The sequence below is a fragment of the Sapajus apella genome, unplaced genomic scaffold (genome assembly GCF_009761245.1).
Source record: "Sapajus apella isolate SASKATOON/1434 unplaced genomic scaffold, GSC_monkey_1.0 scaffold70, whole genome shotgun sequence".
Taxonomy (NCBI): Eukaryota; Metazoa; Chordata; class Mammalia; order Primates; family Cebidae; genus Sapajus; species Sapajus apella.
In genome coordinates, this window is record NW_022437010.1 from 7,960,686 (window position 1) to 7,982,915 (window position 22,230).

General features: G+C 45.8%; 1 protein-coding gene across 6 annotated transcripts in view; it reads left to right on the forward strand.

The window, feature by feature from the left end:
* Positions 1–22,230, forward strand: part of SLC22A23 (solute carrier family 22 member 23) — a 186,726-nt gene that overhangs the window by 16,466 nt on the left and 148,030 nt on the right. The window lies entirely within an intron of this gene.

Here is a 22,230-nt window from a genome sequence, read left to right on the forward strand (position 1 = left end):
TCAGTGAGCTGCTGAATTTTAAGAAGAGGTATGTAGCTCATATGAAATGGCAACTAATCACACTTGGGCGGATCATGCTGGGCTCTGGAGTCGGTTCTGTCTTTAAGCCGCTGCTGCTCAGAACTCTAGGTCACAGGGCCTTTCCTTCACATGGAACTGGCCCATCCGAGTTCGGGGCTGGAGTGGCTCCAGTGCATTTAGAGTCACCCTGGGGAACTTTGGGAAATGCCTGTGGGACCCCGGCATGCATTGTTTAAAAGAAGTCATCTGGGACAATGTCCACATATGACTTTTGCTCCCATAGGACATTTGGCAATGTCTGGAGACATTTTTCATTGTCACACCTATAGGGGCATGGAGAGAGGGTGCTACTGGTATCTAGTGGGTAGAGACAGGGGAACTGCTAAACATCCTACAGCGTACAGAGCCATCCACATCACGAAGGATGGTCCGGCACCAGATACGTCAAGCTGGAGAAACCCTGGTCTAGACTAATAAAAACATTCATTGTATTTCCTGACCACACGCAACAGATGGCCAGGCCCGTGGGGTGGGACAGTGGGACCTCTGCTCTTCTCTGTCCCACAGTGTGGGGGAACATGGGTGGTCAGGCTGAGGGTGTTTCATCCTGCTGAAAATTCCCACTAGGCAGCCAGAGTTCCCTGCCCTCTGTGAAGGAAGGGTTTGCTGAGCTTGTTATGGGATAAACAAAGCTCAGCGGGGGCAGTGGGCAGAGTTAGCCTGCCTAGGAAAGCACGTTCGGAAAAAGGGCCATAGTGTATTTATGCAGGAATGAATGTTGCTAATGACGAAGTCACTCCTTGAAGCAGGTCCTTTGAACCTCTGCTCAGAATAACCGTTAATTACTAGAAAAGGAAATGTTCTTTGGAAGTAAAAGGTACTTGTTTTCAAAATGTCTCTAATTCAAACTGGCCTTTTTCATAATTAATTCCCATTACAGTGGTTTTATAGTGTTGTCAGCAGTAGGAAACTGGAGCTCTCCCGTGGGACGCAGACACCAAGCGCAGGAGGCCAGAACTGAACGTAAGCACTGTTTACGTTTGCTGAGTAGCAGATCAGGCTGGCTCCCTCCCTGGGGCAGTAAGCCTGATGGATCATCTAGTCCTAGCAAAACACCTGCTACCTGTGCCGAGGCTGGCACCTCGTGGCTTTGCCAGCTCCAAAGGTGAAAGTGCTGGGTATTAGCTGGACTGCTGGCTGGGGGCCCCCCAGGTAACCAGAGCGACCCCATCTCCAGCAGGATGGGCCCTGCCTAGATGCTCGCAGCACCGTCTGCTTGTCCCGCTCGCTTGGCCCTGGACTGGGTATTGTTGTCTTCCTTTTTGTGTGTTCTTGATGTTTTTGGTGCCTCTAGTGCAGGGCTGTCAGTGGTAGTGGCAGGGGAGACTTAGCTGGGCGTCCTGGCAGGGATCCATGTCTGACTCTGAGAGCTGCTTTCAAGCAGGCAACAAAGATGTTCCACTGGGGCCCATCTGGCCAGAGGGAGTGAAATGCAAGAAGGTAATGGGTTCTCACAGGGGCCTGTCCAGGGCTTACCGGTTTCTGGAACTCTATTTGCTGGAGTCATCAAAATCTTTTCAAAAAATTAGCTGGGAGTAGTGGCACATGCTATAACCCCAGCTACTCCGGAGCTGAGGCAGGAGAATTGTTTGAAACCGGGAGGCAAAGGTTATGGTGAGCTGAGATGGTGCCACTGCACTCCACCCTGGGCGACAAGAGCAAAACTCTTTTTTTTTTTTTTTTTTGAGATGGATTTTTGCTTTTGTTTCTCAGGTGGGAGTGCAATGGTGTGATCTCAGCTGACCACAGCTCCACCTCCTGAACTCAAGTGACTCTCCTCCCTCAGCCTCCCAAGTAGCTGGGACTACAGGTGCCCACCACTACGCCCGGCTAATTGTATATTTTTAGTAGAGATGGGGTTTCAGCATGTTGGTGAGGCTGGTCTCGAACTCCTGACTTCAGGTGATCCACCTGCCTTGGCTTCCCAAAGTGCTGGGATTACAGGCATGAGCCACCACACCCAGCCAGAAACTCTGTCTTAAAAAAAAAATCTAGTAGGTTCCAGAGTGGGTTTTTAAAATTATTATTTCATTTTAAGAAAAAACTTATTTGTAATATTTTTCTGGGAAGTCCCATAAGAAGAAACTTGTCAAAATGGATATCATCAAGACTATGAGGGGATTTTCGTGTGTGTGGCTTGGTTTTGTTTTGGGGGTTTTTTGTTTGTTTGTTTGTTTGATGTGTCTGCTGATGGTGTGTTTTAAGTATAAGCGGTGGCTTCTCTGTTGAATTCATTTCTCATTTGCCTTCTTACTGTTCACCGTTTCTAACTCTAGTTCTTTTTGGGCCAAGTCTTAGGTAAAGGACCAACGGGAGAGTGGTGAGACAAGCCAACAGCAACTTTGATGATGAATCTCATTTTTAATAGCAGTTTTGGGGAATCTGAAACAATCTTTGACAGGCAGAAGGTTACCAGGGAATTTACAGACTGAGGATCATCTTACTGAGAAGAGGTTTTTAAGTCTCCAGAAGGCATTTTCTCCTTGGGTAAGGGAAGCGAGGACACACAGCAGCCTTTCTTTTGCAATCTGTTTGATATAGCAAACACAGTGACCCAATCTCATAGTTCAAAATTATGTGGGGAAAATACCACATCAGGCATGTCCTGAGCAGTGTTCGGATGTTTATTGAGCGACTACTTTGGCACAGCCCTGGCTAATTTTGTATTTTTAGTAGAGACAGAGTTTTACCATGTTGGCCAGGCTGGCCTCAAACTCCTGACCTCAGGTGATTCACCCGCCCCGGCCTCCCAAAGTAGTGGGATTACAGGCATGAGCCACCATGCCTGGCTTTCACAGATTTTTTTTTTAAGTGGAGGCAAATGACCGCATAGTAAAATGGACAGATGTTAAGTGTATAGCTTAATAAGTTTGGCTCGTATATCTGCCCATCTAAATTAAGGTATTTCCCTCACCCTAGTGAATTCCGCTCTGCCCATCTCTGGTCAGCCCACCCCTTAGGCAACCGCTGCATTAATATCTATCCCCGCAGCTTGGTTTTGCCTATTCTGGCAGATCATATGAAGGAATCCTGTGGTCCGCGGTGTCAGTCTCATCCCTGGATTCGTGCACGGTACTGTGTGCATTGAAAGTTGTTCCTGGTTGTTGCTGAGCCCTATTCCACTGCCTGGGTGGATTCTCTCTCGGGCAGTGATGGACACTGGGTTGCTTCCAGCCTGTGGTGATTATGCACAGAATGCTACGCAGATTACAAGCTGAACATTGTCAATCCTGCCACTCCCGGCTACCCCTCTGTTCTAATATTTAAAAGTTGATTGGCAGAATCAGGGCAGCCAGTGAAAAGTCTTGACTTATTTATAAGCTAGACAAGTTTCCTTCTTTTTCTTTTCAAAATTTTTGGGGTAGGAAGCAGGAGTGAAGGGAGGAATGTGGGAAGGGGTTACTATTTGTTAGGGGTAAGGATCCCTGGTCCTAGGGAGTCGTGGCCTCATAGCTTCCAGCACTCACTCCCTAGGGCTGCTAAGGGGGCTGTGGGAATGGTGATAGTGCCATTTGGGCAGGAGAAGCCACCTGGAGGTGGCACAACCAGTCAGCTGCTGTTTGTGTCCCACGGATGACGTAGCAGCTGTTCTGAGGCGTTTCCTCCTGTCCCTGCAGCACGTGAGAGTGGCTTTGACAGCCAGGCCCTCCTGCCTCTTTGTAGGCATCTCTTGTGCATGAGAGCTTGATGGAGACCTCTTTATCCTTCCTCCTTTCTGTAAGAATGACCTGGACCAGGCTTTTGAGCAAAACCTCAAACAAAACGGGTGGGGCTCTGCTGTCATCCAGCCCACAGCTAACTGCAAAGAGCCACAAAGCCCCAGCTTGTGGGGTTTCAAGCCAAGGAGGGGAATTCTTTTCTTTTCTTTTCTTTTTTTTTTTTTTTGAGACGGAGTCTCACTCTGTCGCCCAAGGTGATGCGATCTTGGCTCACTGCAACCTCTGCCACCTGGGTTCAAGTGATTCTCCTACCTCAGCCTCCCAAGTAGCTGAGATTATGGCATATGCCACCACGCCCAGCTAATTTTTTCGTGTTTTTAGTAGAGGCAGGGTTTCACCATGTTGGCCAGGCTGGTCTCAAACTCCTGACCTCGTGATTCACCCGCCTTGGTCTCCCAAAATGCGGGGCTTACAGGTGTGAGCCACCGTGCCTGGCCAACGGGAATTATTTTCCGATGGAACCTGCCCTGGAGAATTCTATGTTCCCTTCACGAGGTTCTGGAGACCACTCGGGAAGAATTTTCCAACAGGGATGAGTTAGTGAGAGAAGGAGGGCCGGGCCTCCTGATTTACCCACTCCTGGCTAAAAGCCTTAAAAAGAGCAAAGAAATGTAGGTGGGCATTTCCACCACGTTTAAACATAGGAAGAGCTTGGTACTTTTTGCAGGGTTTCCCAGGGCTTCAAGTTTGCAGCCACTCTGCACTTGATCAGGAAGCATGTTTGTGCTTGTGTGCCTGTGTCATCCTGAGGCGAGCTGCATTCCTCTGAAAGCAGGTTAAACAACTGATGGTGAGCTTTTATTAGGGTAACAGTTTAGAAATTCGAAGCCCCCAAATGTTCCACATAAATGATGCATTCATCATAATGGCTACTGAAATTACTGAGCCGGAGAGGAGAGCTAGAAGGAGACGCATTACTGGAAGTCCTCCCCCTGCCTGGTTTTACAGTGAGCTCAAGAGCAGTTGTACACAACAGCAAGGAAGGCTGCTTCCTTTAGGTTCTGCAAAAGCAGTCTCAGAATTTGGGGAACAAACCATTAAAAATTTATTTTAAACTCAGGTTTTTTCAAAGTCTCCCAGCCAGCCTACCCTCAAAGCCTACGTGACTGTGGAAGGAGCCAGTGTTCACTCAGCAGAGGAACAGAGCTTTCCTACCGCAGGCTCTCAATGACTGAAGATCCAGAGAGCAGAGGCGGGGGTGTTGAGCGCTGGGCTCAGATGCAGGAGAACTGGGTTTGAACCCTAGCACTACTGCCTCTTCACTGAGGAACCTTGGGAATTACTCAGCCCCCTGGAACCTAATTTCCAAGGTGGAGATGACACCTATAGCATAAAGCTTTGTGGGGATTACAGGAAATGATGGATGTGACACTCCCTCTCAGCAGAGTGTGTGCTTTGAGATATGCATTTAATCTGAGCCCTTTTCTGCAAAGAGCTCCCAGTAGAGCTCAGAGGACAGTCATGTAACCAACAACTACAATGCATTATACAAGCACCTGCAATCTCCCAGCCATTAACTCTAGACCTCTAAAACAGAGGTGTGGAAGTTCACGGAAAATGACCGAGGTCAGCCCTGGCCAATGGCAGTCTTTGTGCCCCCAGCCGACCACCTGGGCCTTTGACACGCTTATCTGCCGTGTGCCTTCACTTTCAGAATTCCTCCTCCTTTGGCCTCATATTGTCCCCAGCTATTCAACATTTCCTCATTTATGTGTGCTTCCCGGGTGCTCTCAAATGACCTCTTTTTCAAAATTTCCTCTCTATTCCTACTTTCCAAAACCAAAATATCTGGCCAGCTAATTTTAGCTAAGAGATGAAAGCAGTTCACACTAACGTACGAATGACTGATAGGATTGACCCTACTCCCTCTGTGCTCCTCCGTAACTTACACCTGTTAATTGAGGACTGGCCAGTAGCCCACAGACTTCATGCCCACCCGTAGGTGGTTTTGGAAGGCTCAGCCTTTGACAGCCCTCCCTCCCATTCTCCCCTCCCTGTCCCCTGCAGAGCCAGGCCCAGGAATTTGTTTCTCCTCTTCTGAAAGACTGTGATCCTTGATCAGGGTATTTCTAACAACAATATCATCAACCAAAAGCCCCAAATAAGGTTTGATTAAGTTATTTTTTTTTTTTTTTTTTTTTGAGATGGAGTTTCAAACTCTTGTTGCCCAGGCTGGAGTGCAACAGCATGATCTCAGCTCACTGCAGCCTCTGCCTCCCAGGTTCAAGCAATTCTTCTGTCTCAGCCTCCTGGAGTAGCTGGGATTACAGGCATGCGCCTCCACACCCAGCTAATTTTGTATTTTTAGTAGAGACAGGGTTTCTCCATGTTGGTCAGGCTGGTCTCAAACTCCCCACCTCAGGTGATTTGTCCACCTCAGCGTCCCAATGTGCTGGGATTACAGGCGTAAGCCACCACGCCCAGCCTGAGTTAACATTTTAATTGCATTTTAAGGCTAGTCCTGATTAACATTCTACTCTGTGGCGTGGGTACAGGGTGTGTCCTCACAGGGCCTGCCCTCACACCCATTCTAACTCAGTGTTCAGCCAGGTACCGGTCTCCTTCCTGGAAGCCTCCCTTGAGCCTGCCCCACACTTTTAACCCCTCACACATGCTGTGTTTTCTGTCTCAAACAACTCTTCTCTCTGCTCCCCTCCAGCCTCATCCCTTCTGGTCTTCCCAGCCTGGCTAGGGCTGGCCCGGGCACTCTCACAGCACCTTCTGTGTGTCTGCTGCCATAGCTCTTTACCCCTCTGTGTCATCCTTTCTTAGGCCTGCCCCAAACTCTAAAGAGCAAGGACAGCACTTTTTGCATTGGTGTTTCCTTGGAGCCTGGCACTCAGTAGGTGACCAATAATAAGTAGTCATGGAACACTGAGACTGTGGCACTGGTCTGCAGCCCATCCTGGGGCCTGGCCCATGATGCTGGGGACTGGGTGTCGGCACAAAGGGAGAAAACGTATTTACACAAGGCCAGGACCTAAGAGCTTGGCGTGGCCTGCCTTGAACATGAGAGAAGTCAAAGAGGTGTGTGACTGAGGGAGGGGGGACAGTCTGGTCATTCTTCCTTTTGGCAGGCAATGTCCTTCGATCCTTTCACCCATGGATAAGCTTGGGAGAAAGGACGTCTCACTGCCAGCAGAGATGAGCTGTCGGGCAGAATGGCCTGCATCTTGGAGATTTTCTCAGGAATGTAGTCCACAAGACCACAGGCAGGAAGACCACAGCTGCTCCGTGCTTTCTGCTGCCTGATCCAGGGTTCTCTTCACAGTGCTCTGCCCTCCATGTTTAAGTTAATTAAGATGCTGGTCGGCCCATTGTCTAAAGATAACGCTTTCTTTAAACTTTTTTTTTATTGTGGGAAAATAGACGTAACATAAAATGAACCATTTTAAGTGCACAGTTCAGTGTCAGCCATTCACATTGTTGTGCAACTATTGCCACCATCCATCTCCAGAACTTTCTCATCTTCCCAGGCTGAAACTACATCCCCGTGAAACTGACTCCCATCCCCCTCACCTTAGCCCCCGATAACTCCCATTCTACTTTCTGTCTCTATGAATTTAACTACTCCAGAACCTCATATAAGTGGAATCATACCATATTTGTCCTTTAGTGATGGCTTATTTCACTAAGCGTGTTTTCAAGATTCATCCATGTGTAGCATGTGTCAGAATTCCCTCCCTTTTCAAGGCTGAATAATACCCCATCGTATGCATGCACCACATTTTATTTCTTTATTTGTCTGTCAGTGAATACTTGGGTTTCTTCCAGCTCTTGGCTACTGTGAATAGGGCTGCTATGAACATGGGTGTGCAGATATCTTTTTATGTCCCTGCTTTTGCTTTTGGGGAGTGTACACCCTTGTGGATTTTTTTGTTGTTTTTTTGTTTTTTTGTTTTTTTGAGACAGAGTTTTGCTCTGTCCCCTAGGCTGGAGAGCAATGGTGTGATCTCAGCTCACTGCCACCTCTGCCTCCCAGGTTCACGCGATTCTCCTGCCGCAGCCTCCTGAGTAGCTGGGACTACTGCACCTACCACCACGCCCGGCTAATTTTTTGTATTTTTAGTAGACACGGGGTTTCACGTTGTTAGCCAGGATGGTCTTGATCTCTTGACCTCATGATCCACCTGCCTTGTCCTCCCGAAGTGCTGGGATTACAGGCATGAGCCACCGAGCCTGGCCCTGACTATTTTTTTTTTTTTTTTTTTTTTTTGAGATGGAGTCTTGCTCTGTCATCAGGCTGGAATGCAGAGGCACAATCTCGGCTCACTGCAACCTCCACCTCCTGGGTTCAAGCGATTCTTCCACCTCAGCCTCCCGAGTAGCTGGGACCACAGGCACGTGCCACCACGCCCAGCTAATTTTTTTTTGTATATTTAGTAGAGAAAGGGTTCCACCATGGCCAGGATGGTCTTGATCTCTTGACTTTGTGATCCACCTGCCTCGGCCTCCCAAAGTGCTGGGATTACAGGCATGAGCCACTGCGCCTGGCCCTGACTATTTTTTAAAGGATAACATAGTGTAAATCATTGCCTGCATACTTCATAATCAGCCCTGGACTTGGGCTAACTGAGCAATTGTCCTTCTGCAGAGAGGTGGGGAACATACAGGACAGTGATTTGTTCTCAAGGAAGTGGAATTTTACACAGTTGACTGCTTCTTGTTGTGGTTGACCTTTTGCAGATCACTTCTTTCGTGTGTTAAATGTTTGTCCATATCTTACCAATTAGCAGTTATAAGCTCTCAAGACAGAGGCAAATAGTTATTTTTATTTTCTCTAATTAAAGGCAGAAAAACATTCCTCTGGTTCTTTTGAACATCCTTTGATATACATGCATATCCCTCCTCTCTTCCTTCAGTTAGATTGTCAGGAGTGACAGGACTGTTTTACCCCAGCCTTTAAAATCCTAGAATTTCCATGTGTTATGATTTGCATTGTGTTGACACATTAGGTCATGCAGGGCAAACAAAATATACATGGCAACATCTCTCATATTCTGCAATCCAGACGTGCCCTTGAAAGTATGCAGGAGGGAGAGGGTTTCCAAGGCCAAATACATTTAAAAATGCATTACATAGAGCCCCCTTTTCAGGATTCATGATACACATTAACACATTAAAGGCTCTGAGAAGTCCTGCAAATGAAACACCAGCCTAACTTTCAGTGAATGTTGCCGCTAATTAACCAGTTACTCCCTGTTTTAGATGAATGCTTCCTGATGCCCTTTTAGGCATGCCACTTTCAAAAAATGCTTCAACTGCTGGCTTAGAAGTGAGTACGTCTTTCAAATGCAGCTACACAGAGAGGACAATCCAGTTGTGAGGGGCTTCCTTATTGGTTCATTAATTTTGTAAATATATTTTTACCTTCTCTTTTGCTGCCTATTTGCCTTTGAGAAAGACGGAAGAGAGAACTGGGGAATACTGAATGGATCCACTTGATTGCCCTGTGGCAAGCTTTGTCAAGGCTGCTCTGCTGCATTGGTAGCCGATGGAGAGTATTATTTTGGCAGGGCTGGGTTGGAGTTCAGATGCCCTGGCTTGTTCTGCAAGGCCAAGCCCATGAAGCCCCAGACACCGATTGCAGTTAGTGCTACAGCAGAAAGGCCTTCTCACGTTCATCCCTGGAGTTCCTCCAGCAAGCTCACATCCTCCAAGTCCTGTAACTCCAACCCCTCTAGTAACAGAAGGATGTCTCCTCAGGAGCTGGCCACCCCAGGCCTGTCACCAGTGTTAAAACACTGTAGCACTCAGAGCAGTCTGGAGGGTGAGGAGGGGCAGGAAGGTCTGAGCAGGGACTCTGTGGTGAGGGCCGTGACTTGGGCAGCTTTGCAGCCTCCCTGGCATGAGAGGATCTCTGCTCCCTTTCTCTGTCCCCTTGCTGAGGTTTGAGTTGTGACATGTGTTCTCTACTCCTTTCTGTCCCATACGCATCTGGCCAGGCCCAGGTGAGTTCTCAGGGTAGTGATCCTGGCTTTGGCGTAAGGACGCTTTGAGGTTCTATCTGAGGAAACTCTTGGAGAGCTGTCTCTCAGTCTGCTGGTCCCCAGGATGCCCGAGGCACTGAAGTGGAAGGTCGAGGTCCTTCCTGGCCCACCCCATCTCGGGTGCAGCTGACCTTCTTCCTCTCCTGACAGGAGGGTGGAGGCTGGTCGCCAGGAGCCAGACTGCACAGTCACATTCTGCTGTCATGCTGCCAGTTTGGCATGGTGTTTTTAGAAGATTAATAGTTCAAAGGAAGAAAATAAAAACACACTCTTGGGTATAATAGTGTTGTCAGCTTTTGAGAACCATCCTGCATTTTTTTTCTTTTGGTCAGAAAAATAGTATGTTGAAGGAATGATTGCAGGAAGTGTTGGGAACAAAGCTGTGTTGCTATTCCCAGGATGCTGCTGAGGAGGTCAAAGTGAAGGGCACAGCGTCCTGAGAGGTGGTGGGAGGACCTGAAGCACGGTAGAGCCCCGGGCAGACCTGGGCCTGCCTGACCCCAGCACCTCCCAGCTGTGAACACAGCTGCTCCCTGGAGGGTGGCTTCCATCCTCACCTGGCCCACTTTCTATTCTGGTGCTGACTATGCAGACAGGATGTAAAACTAGTAAAATACCCCTTAATTTGGGTCAGTTAGGGATGAGGCTAAAATGAATGGCTCAGACTCTAATCAAAACCCTTTTTGAAGTAGTTTTATTACTCTCAGATCCAGAATGTTACTTACCAACAGACATAAGCCCCCGAGGACCTGCTTAACTGACAGACAAAATTAATGAGTAATAATCACCTTGTGCCAGTTACTGCACCAGGCGCATTCCTGATGTTATTTTTGACTCTTGTAACAACCCTATAGTGAAAGTTTTGCGACTCCTACGTCATAGATGTTAAAACTGAGCCCCTGCAAGGTGAAAAAGCTTGCCCTGATGATCGCGGGGCCAAACTAGAAATAAAACTGGGGTTTTTCAGGCTCAAAATCTGAGCTCTTAGCCTGCATCCCAGCTGTGCTTGACAGCACATTTGCACACTGGGCTCAGACCCCACTTTAGGCTCTGAATTCTATGCGGCCAGTCTCTCGCTTACCAGGCGATGCTCTTCTTCAGAGATGAAGGTAAGCCAGAACCCAGTCCAAGTGTAAGGAAGACAAAGGCCAAATGGGTAACAACTTGAAGGAGTATGCTGTCCTGTGGTCGTCAGACCTGCTGTGGCTGAGACCTACTATAGTAGAGTAACTTTGGGATGTGGAGTGGGCCCAGGGCAGCCTCAGGCTTGTGCACCTTTTGAAGCAGGTGGGTGTTAGCTGTTTTCATGGAAAAGGTGATCATTTAGATCCACAGTTATACCGGCTTCCAGTTTGAGTTAGACAAAGCAAAAAAAAAAAAGACATTATATCCTTTTTGAGATGGTTAGACCTGTGTTAAAACAGGAGAAAAACTGGTACTCTGATCAATATGTTACCCAAAAGGTGAGTATTGGGCAGGAAGCCTAAGAGTAAGTTCTCAATTAAAATGTTGAGTTAATTTTTTTTTCCGAATCCTTCCTGTTGTAAGAGTCTTGCACTAGAATGAAGGTAGTTCGCCACACTGACCGACAGCAGCTCTCCTGGCTTGGCAGTAATTGACTTGTGAAATTTGTTGGGACAGTCATGCTCCCCTGTGTACCAGGTCACCCTGTCTGAAACTACATTTTCCACGGCAGCCTGGTACGGAGCAACTGAGCCCAAGGAAACCTGGGCTCTGCTCAAGTCTGGCTTGGCTACAAGCATTTTTGATTCTGAACAAGTCACTTCACCTCTCATTCAGTTTCCCCAATTTTAAAATAGGAAGTTGATCATAACTTTTATCAGCATTTTGGTACTAAAAATTCTATTTTAAAATGATGCTGTGATATTAGTATTTTAAATAGCCACCATGTATCAAATACCTGCTATTCACAGACCCTTTACAAATCACTGTTTGTTTAGTCACGCAAAGCCTGCCTGTTTTCAGTATGCTACTTCGCTTCCATATGCAAATGAAATGTGTTTAACATTTGTCAAGACAAATGCCATAACCTATAGCAAGTTAATATAAACCAGAGAATTGTTTTTATTTGTATGAACTAGGGTCGTTTTTGTGAGTTTACGGGGGAAAGAACCTGAGTTTCCATCAGATACAGATTTATAATTTATGTAAGAGCCACTTGATCTTGGACTAGCTTCACCTCTCAGCCTCAGTTTCTTCATCTGTGAAATGGATACACTGGTAATAATGGCCATGTGATAGGCCTGTCGTGCTGTCAGGGTGCTCAGTCAAAGCAGCTGGCAGAGTCCCTAGCACAGGATAGACACTTCACTCATCTTAGCCTCCTTTCTTTGCCTAGAACAATGCATAATTTAATGTCGTAGATTTGTTCTATTAAGAGAGAATTATTCATTGTTTTAAATAAATTCCCCATATACCCCATTTTATATTGGCTTGTATAATAAAACTAGAAATATCTTTCCCTGGAGGAAAATTACCAATAGAGAAAAGTTTGGCAGAAACATTTAAAAACTATATTGCCTATATAAATTTGGTATAATAATTATATATTAATTATTTTAATTAAATTATACTTGAAAAAATAATCACAGCACAAGGATTAAGAAGATAAATAGCAGGGCACAGTGAACACAGGTGAACATAGGAACGTTCTGACTTCTGGGAGGGTCATTCCTACCTGACATTATCACTTTGCCCCTCCCTCATTCTGAGCATTCGCTTAGGTGTAAAGGAATAAGACATGGTCCCTTTCTTCAAGGAATTTGTAGTCTAGCACAGGAGTCAGCAAAGTTTTTCTAAAAAGGGGCATACGGTAAATATTTTTGACTTTACAGGCCATGTGGGCTCTGTTTCAGTTGTTTAACTCTGCTGCTGCAGTGCAGAATCAGCTGCAAATGAATATATGAATGAAGGAGCCAATAAAACTTTATTTACAAACACAGACAGGGCTGTGTTTGGCCTGTGGGCTACAGATTACCACCCCCTAATCTAGTAGACGAAAGACTTGTAAACAGGTAATCATGGTATATTGTAGTAAACCGTCTGTATGTTTATCATGAGTACAGGATGCTTCAGAGGCGCAGAAATGAGGCTCCTGATCTGACTTTGGGAGAGCATACCTCTCAGTGGAATTTATTAAACTTGGTAGAAATACGGACGCACTTTCATTTGGATATTCGTAATTTGTACCCCTTTCCCTTTTCACTTGGCTGTGTCCTTACAAAAGTAATGTGTTCCTTGAAAGAAAAAAAATGCATGCAGTACAGAAAGTCGGCCATACTTTGACCGGCAGGTAATACACAATGTTAAATAAATTTGGCTGTGGTGAGGCTTGTCCTTTAAAGCAGACATCAAGCCAGAAAAGCTGGAGTGGGAGAATGAGGGTGTTGTGGGCGTGGGGCTCAGAAGAGCAACGTGGGCCAAAGGCATGGAGGCTCTGGGGAGCTGGGGAGCACTTCAGCAAGGCTGGGTCATGGCCGGGGTTGGAGCAGAAGGTGGTGATGAGAGAGGTAGGCGGGGGCAGCCAGTTTGCAAATGGGGAGAATAAAAGGTGACAGGTGACTCCGGGCCGTAAAGGGAAGGTAACAGGGTCCTGTTACAACAAGGCCATAGCCTGCGGCTGTGGGAAGCCACTGAGGCGTTTGTTTTCAGCAAGTGGAAGATAACTTTCCTTCACCCTCCAAGTCCCCTTCAGGATGGACCACCTGGGTCCTTAGTCTTCTCATTTCAAGGATCCCCTGATGCTCTCAGCAGAAGCTTCTCACACCTGGCTCTCTTCCAGAATTGATGGGGCTATCTTAAATTTTAATGCTACAGTCCAGCTCTGTTCACACACTGTGTTATACTAGAAAATATCCTCCAGTAACACTTGAAGCAACTTTTGAATTTCTCAAGTTAACAGACTTGAAGTTATATCATATAAATGAGTGTGCTAGAAACCCGTGTGCTGACTTCTCACAGGGCATTCATAGCTGCTGCCTTTTGATGCTCAGGGCTCTGTGGGGTTCCTCCCTCCCTCCCTCCCTGCATGTCTCCCCTCTCCTTCCTTCCTTCCTTTTTAACTTACAGGGCTTGCTCTTCATTTCCTTTCTTAGAGGTAGTTGATGAGGGCCATTCGTAAAATATACATTGCAGAATCAGGAAAGACTCTTCAAGGTTTGAGTAGCTAAAAGGGCATTGCTTATCAGTTGTCTCCGCTGCCTTGTGGGTATCTATTTAGCTTCCCCAAATGCCACCCGGGTACTGTACCGAAAGAATAAGAACATTCAATAACGAAGACCTCTGCTCAGAATGATACACCTCCTTCTTTCCTTCAAGAAAAAGTAAAAGAAACAAAGAAAAGTGACTCATTGTTCTTTTTCCTCAGAGATAATCCTACACACCTGAGGATGTGTTCAGGTGGTAATTTTTCTGTTTCTCAAGTTCTGCATCTCTAGCCCTTCAAAAATAATCAAATTCAGTGAGACCCTAGAAAGCCCCAGTGTCAGTAAATGAAGCAGTTTCTATTCTCTCCCACTGGGAAGGCTGCACTGCCACAGAAGAGGAGCAGGCAGCAGAGTTGTCATTTGAAGAAAAAAAGACAAAAAATAGATTATTGCCTAAGGGTTTGAATGAATCTAAAATTACTACATTACTCATTAAAATGGGACTACATGAAGTTTAGGAAATGTGAGCAGCTTTAACGCCGAGGCCCTGGGGTGGGTTTCCTTAGAGTGGCTCCGAATGCAGGTCTGCTAGAGTTGGGGTGTCTCTTCCATCTAGAAGGGAAGCTTGCAATCGAGTTTTCCCTGCTGTTACCCTCAATGTGCCATGGTTATTATTTTAGCACTAAGGTAAAAAAAAGGAAGGGCGAGGAGTGATTTGAGCAACAATTAATATTCATAAACAACAGAGAAACAAAACTCAAAAGAGAAAAAATTCCCCCGGAGTACCCAAGGATGTTCATTACGTCATTCAAGGAAGCTTGCAAGGATGCCAACTCTAATTGGCAGTTGTGTTGGCTACTGTTGACAGCAAACCTCCTAAAATCGGAGGATGAGCTTAGAGGCAAAAAACAGAGAGTAATTTGAGGTTTTCAAGTCATGCGGTATATCCTGAGTTTTGATGGAATCTTTTAGGGGAAAAAAATCTGTCTACTGTTAGATTAACAATGTGAAAACCACGGTTAGGTAGCATAGGCTGCCTAAATGTTGAGAAACTAATTGCAGCTAATATGCTTCATCAGCCTGGCTTGTGGAGGGTGTTTCTTTTGTCCGTCTGTGACCTCATCTTCCAGGGTGGACTCTGTATGTGTGTGTTCTTGTCATTTCTATTGTCTGCAGTTAAGAAGTGCAGAGCACAGCACATCCATGGTATAGAAAACACTGGTTCATGAGAGGCTGCTGAAATTCTACTTTAAGGGGGAAAAATGCTGACCCTACATTTCTCTAAATTCCTGCGACCCAGACAGGAACTTTGTTTCACTTAAGCTTTTGAAGTTTTAAGCAGTAATATCCTCTTTGTAGGGCTGAACAGAAATATTTTCTTTTATCTCAACTGATGCTGCTCAGCCTTAGGACAGTGTGCACAGTGACTGGTAAAACCCTCGTGGTTTGCTGATAGAACAAGTTCAAATGGGGATCTCCACTACAAAAGATGAAACTTGGGGAAAAATTTTCATTCACTTCCCTAAAAAACACTTTTCGCTTTGGTCAATGAGCATTAACTTGCATAATCCTCAGACTGTGAAGACATGGTTTGTTCCAAGCCACTTTCAAAATAAGCTTTCTCTAGGCCTGATTTACAGGATTGTCTTAAAGTACGTATTTCTGAGGAGGTGAAAGGGTTTTTCCTTTGTTGGTTTGTTTTTTAATGATTTTGTCTTTGCCTCACCACCATCACTGCCACTGTGGGAGTTTACATTATTTTTCCATACATTTTTTTCTGTCATCTGAGGGTTTATGGATTCATCATAGAAAGTTTGGAAAAGTCAAGAAAAGTGTAAAGTTGGAAGTAAAACTCAGTCTTATTTCTACTCTTTAGAGATAATCACTTTAAAATATATTGGAATATCTTCTTTTAACTTTTCCTGCATATACAAACATCTCTTCTAGTCACTGCTTTTCTGTTCTGAGGCTTTGCCACACGATTATACCATAAGCATTTTCCTCGATCATTCATTTTCAAAAGTGAAATTTTTAATGGCTGTATGGTACCACTGACATTTAGTCAGGTTTTCAACTTTTGCTCTTATAAGTTACAAACAGTGAAAATCATTGCATAGGGATTTTCTCTGTGGGTGTCTCTGATACTTTACTTGAGATAAAGTTCCAGGAAAGTGAATTGCTGGGATGAAGAGTGGATGCCGTTTCAAGTAATGTGCTGCGTGTTGCCATATTGTCTTCCAGAAAAACAGCACCTGGTTTATGATCTGTGTACGGTGGGTCCCACTTTGTTTCTCCTGCATCTTTAGAAATTTTTTTTTAATTTTCTTTTGAAAAACAAAACATTGTCTTGATTTTCTTTTCTTTTCCTTTTTTTTTTTTTTTTTGAGACAGAGTCTCACTCTGTCACCCAGGTTGGAGTGCAGTGGTGCAGTCTTGGCTCACTGCAGCTTCTGTCTTCCAAGTTCAAGCGATTCTCCTGCCTCAGTCCCCAGAGTAGCTGGGATTACAGGCACACACCACCACACCCAGCTAATCTTTGTATTTTTAGTACAGACAGGGTTTCACCATATTGGCCAGGCTGGTCTAGAACTCCTGACTGCAAGTGATCGTCCCTACTTGGCCTCCAAAAGCGCTGGGATTACAGGTGTAGGCCACCACACTGGGCCGTCTTCATTTTCATTAGTGAAATCAAACATTTCCCAGTGTTTAACTATTTGTGTTTCGTATTGGTTAATCATCTGGGAGCTTACTCAATTTCTGGTTGCACTGTTGGTGTATATTGATATGTAAATGAGTATATATTACAAATTTAGGTCTTTACGATTTTGCTTATGGTATTTTTGATGCATCAATATTTTAAATAATAATTAAAATTAATAGTAAAGTAGTAGTGGTTAAACTGTTACAAAATCTACCAGTTGTTTCCTTAGGTAGCTTTTCCCCCTGAGTTTTTCTCTTTAGAGATTTCATCTTCATTTCAAAATTAAAGAGGCAATCTATTTGCTTCTAATTTTTTATGTTCTTGTTTTACATTTTATCATTGAATTCATTACTGTTGAAAATAAGATTGTTTTCCTTATCTCCCATTTATTTTTCATCTTCTTTAGAAATTTCGTGAGTTTCCTTGATGAATATTTCTCCACTCTTGCAAATCAAGCAATTCAATTATTCCTTTCAAAATTATATTTATATATATATATATATAACTATAGTTTTATATATATACACACGTATATATATATATATATAGTTTTTGTTTTTGTTTTTTTTGTGTGTGAGATGGAGTCTCTCTCTGTTGCCAACGCTGGAGTGCAGTGGCATGATCTCAGCTCACTGCAGCCTTTGAGTCCCAGGTTCAAGCAGTCCTCTGCCTCAGCATCCTGAGTAGCTGGGATTACTGGTGCCCACCACCATCCCTAGCTGATTTTTGTATTTTTAGTAGAGATGGGGTTTCACTGTCTTAGCCAGGCTTGTTTTGAATTCCTGACCTCATGATCCACCCGCCTTGGCCTCCCAAAATTCTGGGATTACAGACCTGAGCCACCATACACCCAGCCTCAAAACAACATCAATGGTATTTTCTTTAGCTTATCCTTAAAGTATATAGGTACAAAAACAGTCTACCAGATTTTCTATAAATCTACTTTTTTTTTTTCTTATTTTGCCAGAACACATAGCAATTAATGTGTGGAAAGCATAGACACACTCTGGAGTCCTTTGTCTCACCACCCGGTGATGGCTCAGAAGCGTCACATGGCATCATCATGAATGTCCCTGGTCTTGGAAAAACGACAAAGCAAGCCTAAGATTATGAAATGGGACCCTGACTTCAGTACTTTTATGATCTTGTTAAACCTGCGATGAGGTGTTAACAAGCTTAATTAAAGGATTCTTTCCATTGTTCTCTCGGGAATGGATTTAAGGGTGGCTGGAGTTCAAGGACACTTTTGTATTAGTTCAGGAGAGGGAGGATGGCAAATGGGCCTCATCTTGTCTGCTTACCTCCTGCAAATTCCATCCCAAGGAAATGTGACCAGAGAACAGTTTCGATTTGCAAATCACAGAAGCCACTCTGGTATTTCAGGAGATAGGGATTGAATACAGGGAATAGTGCTTACTGAGTTGCAGATCAACTGTAAAGTGGGCCTCCAGAAGGATTCCTGGCACAGCTCTGCAGAGCCAGCCTGTCCAGGGAACTGTGCTTCTGTTAGGAGGCTGAAGACTTAGGAAGTCACTGTCCCAAGCACTGGTTCCAGGATCACACCTCCTTAGCCACCTCCAGAGCTGTTGGCTCCCAGACCACCCAAACCTCGCCAGATCTGAGCAGCAAAATGGATGTCTCCCTTCCTCCCCTCTTAACTCCCTTCCTAACGTAAGTCATCCAGAACTTAGAACGAGGTTGCACACAGAAAGTTATTTTGGGGTGTGCACCTGATCGGCAGGACCCAATCACATTTGAGACTGTAGGTGTACCAGAATCTGAGAGCGTTGTTTTTGGCCTTCCAGCCCTTACTATAGGAGCACACCCCAGAAGGAGACTGGAATCGCATGAGTCAGTGCCTACCCCATCCCTATAAATCGGGGTGTCTGTGGGGACAATGGAGCATGAATGGTATGTTTGGGATATGTCTGAAAGGTAGAACCTGCAGGAATTGGTGATTGACTTGATGGGGAGAAAGGCGACAAGGGTAATGTCAGATATAAAGCCCATTACATTAAGTTCTGGTTTTGTACTTTTTAGAACATTACTCCTGTTAGATATTTTTTGAATCTGAAAAATTATAAATTGCTTTAAACATTGCTTACCCAAATGGTCAGTGAAATGACCAGTTGCCATATCTCACCTAGAGCAATGTGAATAAATTTCAAGAGCCAGGTGACCTCAAAGTTTCCTCATACTTCTGAAATTCTTTAGGAGATTATACTGTATCTGAACATACTTTCTTTTCGTGATACATTTTTGTCGATACCAGAAGTAGAAGTCAAACAAGGGCGTTGGCGGCGTGGGTTCCCCAGCCCCACCCTACCCTGCTAAATGACAGCGCCTCCAGGATGGCAGGGGTGGTGTTCCAGGCGGATCCCCAGGCATGAATAACCCTTATCATGGTAAATTTGCTGGGCCTGGGAATCCAGTTGGTTTACTTGTTGCTTCAGATATGCTGTCTGTTCTTCTGCCTAGTTGAGGAGGGTTTAAGGCAGCAGGTGTCTGCCTTGCCCTGGGTTTCCTGCCCCCCGACCCCCACATCCCAGGGGGAAGCCCACAGGTTAGGAACTGTGGAGCCGTCAATACTTCTAACCAGGCTTCCTCTCCCTACTAGCCGTGTGATTGGCTCAGTCTCCCTCCACTGTGTTCATTTTCCACTGTGGCACTGTTAATTGATAGGGCTGACCACTGAGCATCTTATTGGCTAGCACCTTAATGGGGTCATGGCTGCCCCAGGCCAGATCTGCCCATTGCTCAGGTGGCTGAACTCACAACAGTATTGGCAATTTCCTCCAGTCCCCTGAATGCTTTATTAAAATATCTTCTGCCTCCTGGCCATCTCATAGAAGCATAATGTACTCATTTGCATCCTTTAACCTCAAGTAAACTCATCAATGGGAAGTCTTGGTAGAGACATGAAAGCATTTCAGATGACTCCCTGCCATTGAGACAGCAGCTGGTGCCCTTCTCCCCGGCAGCAACCTGGGGTCGGGACGTGTTCCTCTCCTGCCAAGATTGTGTCTGGCTGAGGCTGCTGCAGGCATGGTGCAACTGGGACATGAGTAGTTCCATGTAAGCACCTCCTCTCCCAGAGCGTATAAACCAAGCTGGGAAAACAGAATGTGCACACACTGTGGGTTATGAAGCTGTAACTCACATTTTAAGGCAAAACCTGCATTCCTGAAGTTAGAAATAGGTTGCATGGTGGAAGGTTTTTATTATCAAAAATACATTTTTTCCTAGAAACAGCACATATGTGAATGTTGGTTTTCCAGGCTTGCCTCCAAAAACCCACTTAACTCATCACCTAGCTGTACGACCCGGCGTTTGCAGGACAGAGCAGCAGCCAGGAGTCTTGTGCATGGTTCCCACAGCGTTTTAGCTTCTCCCTGCTCTTGGGAGTTGTTTGAACCCCAGCCCAGGACAGTGAAGCTCATTCATTGCCTTCGAAATGGCAGGGCAGCATTGGCCAGTAGTTCTCAGAATCACTGGGCAGGCTTGCTGAGCCACAGTGCTGTGCTTACCTGCAGGAGCTTTCATTCAGTGGGCCCAGGATGGGGCCCAAGAACTTGCCTTTTCTAACTAGTCCCCAGGTGGTGCTGATGCTGCTGGTCCCTAGACTGCAGTTTGAGGACCACTGGAGCAATCATGGAAGGACATTAACCCTGGAAGGAGTTCTGAATTCTTAATAAGAACCTGGGCCAGACGCGGTGGCTCACTCCTGTAATCCCAGCACTTTGGGAGGCTGAGGCGGGAGGATCACAAGGTCAAGAGATTGAGACCATCCTGGCCAACATGGTGAAACCCTGTCTCTACTAAAAATACAAAAATTAGCTGGGCGTGGTGGCATGTGCCTGTAATCCTGGCTACTTGGGAGGCTGAGACAGGAGAATTGCTTGAACCCTGAAGGCGGAAGTTACAGTGAGCCAAGATTACGCCACTGCACTCCAGCCTGGCACCTGGCAACAGAGTGAGACTCTGTCTCAAAAAAAAAAAAAAACCAGAATCTGTGCAACCAGCAGTGCCCGGCTCCCCAAATTCATGAATAAACCCTGACAACAGTAAATTCCAAGCCATCTTTTATCAACGAGGCCCTTGTGTAGTCTGTGCTTACATTCCATATTCTCTTTCTTCCTGGGCCTGGCGTTGCAGATGACTCTCGAAGCAGATAGGGTAGAAAAAGAAGTCACCCTCCTCAGGTCTCTGGAAAGCCATACCTGCCTTGGGGGCGTCGGTGAGCCAGTGTGTGTGTGTGTCCCAGGGAGTCCAGGGCAGACGTGGAGATGGTGTGACAGGCAGTGACTTCCTACTTATCCCAGCCAGGTGCTGTTCCCCGCATCCACTGACACGGAGCTTAGCTTTTCCTGAATTTCACTGAAGCTGAGAATCACAGCTGGGACCTCAGGGGCCTCGATAAGGCTCTGGAAGTTTGGGAACATGGGGTAGGAGGACCTCAGTGCCTTTACAGTGCCCTCTAAGGATCCATCCTCTGTTGCAGTCTGGTAGCATAGAGACAAGGGGCCAGGGGAGACACCTAAGAAGACAGAGCTAGGATCAGGGTCAGCCCACTCACTTCTGCATGCCCCACCCCCTTCCATATGCCCTACCTGCTCCAATCCTGCCTCTGCTCTCAGAATACCTCCAGCTGTGGCATTCTCAAATGCATTGGCATGCATTTCTTCAGCTGCTTCCCTGTACCACCCCATTCTCTGTCTTCACTGACCTAGAGTTGAGAGTCCAGAACTGGAAGCTTTGGCTGCTTCTTTGCAGCAGAAACAGGACATCTAGACCCCCGCTCTGCTGTCTCCGCGGCCTGGCCAGCAAGGACCCTGCTTATTTATTTGCCCCTCTGGCCCGGATGCAAGCTGCGTGTGGATTTGAGTCCACACACTTGGGCACACATCACTTAGAGGGAACAAACAGGGGTTTCTCTCTTGACTCTGCAAGTGGAGAAAAGAAAAATGAGAAGGTTGTATTTTTCTTGTTAAATAATCCAATAGTCTGAATGTTGTGTTTACTAATTGACCGTTTTTCTTTCCAAGTAGAGGAGATGGCTTTAGAGGGGAACACAGGAAAACACAAGGGACATTTCCAAGGGCAAAATAATGTTTAGTTAAAGTCCATATTTCGCTATTCACTACTAACTCTCACCTTTATTTTTAAGGCTCCTTGTAAAGTTTTGGGAGTGTTTTGGGATGAAAATTCGAAAGTAACTTTTAACCTCCCCACGTCATCTACCCATGCAGAAAGTTGTCAGGGTCTCCCAGCCCCTGGGCCCTCAGAGCAGCTCTTCAGGGAGGGATCACTGGTCCTCAGGGATGCCTGGTCTCCCTTGCTGTCCTGCTTTGCCTCAGTTTACATTTCTCGTGGTGGTTGGGACAGAAGAACACACATCCCCAGATTTCCTGCATCATCCTTTGCAGACTTATAATCTGTCCCAGACGGAAATGTTACATTTCCTTTTGTGGGCAAATTATATGTCTCATTGGATTTTCAAAAATGTGGAGGAGACTGAATGGCGTACGCGGCATGGTACTGGCAATGGTGCTGCGGTCCTTACAGGGTTGTTG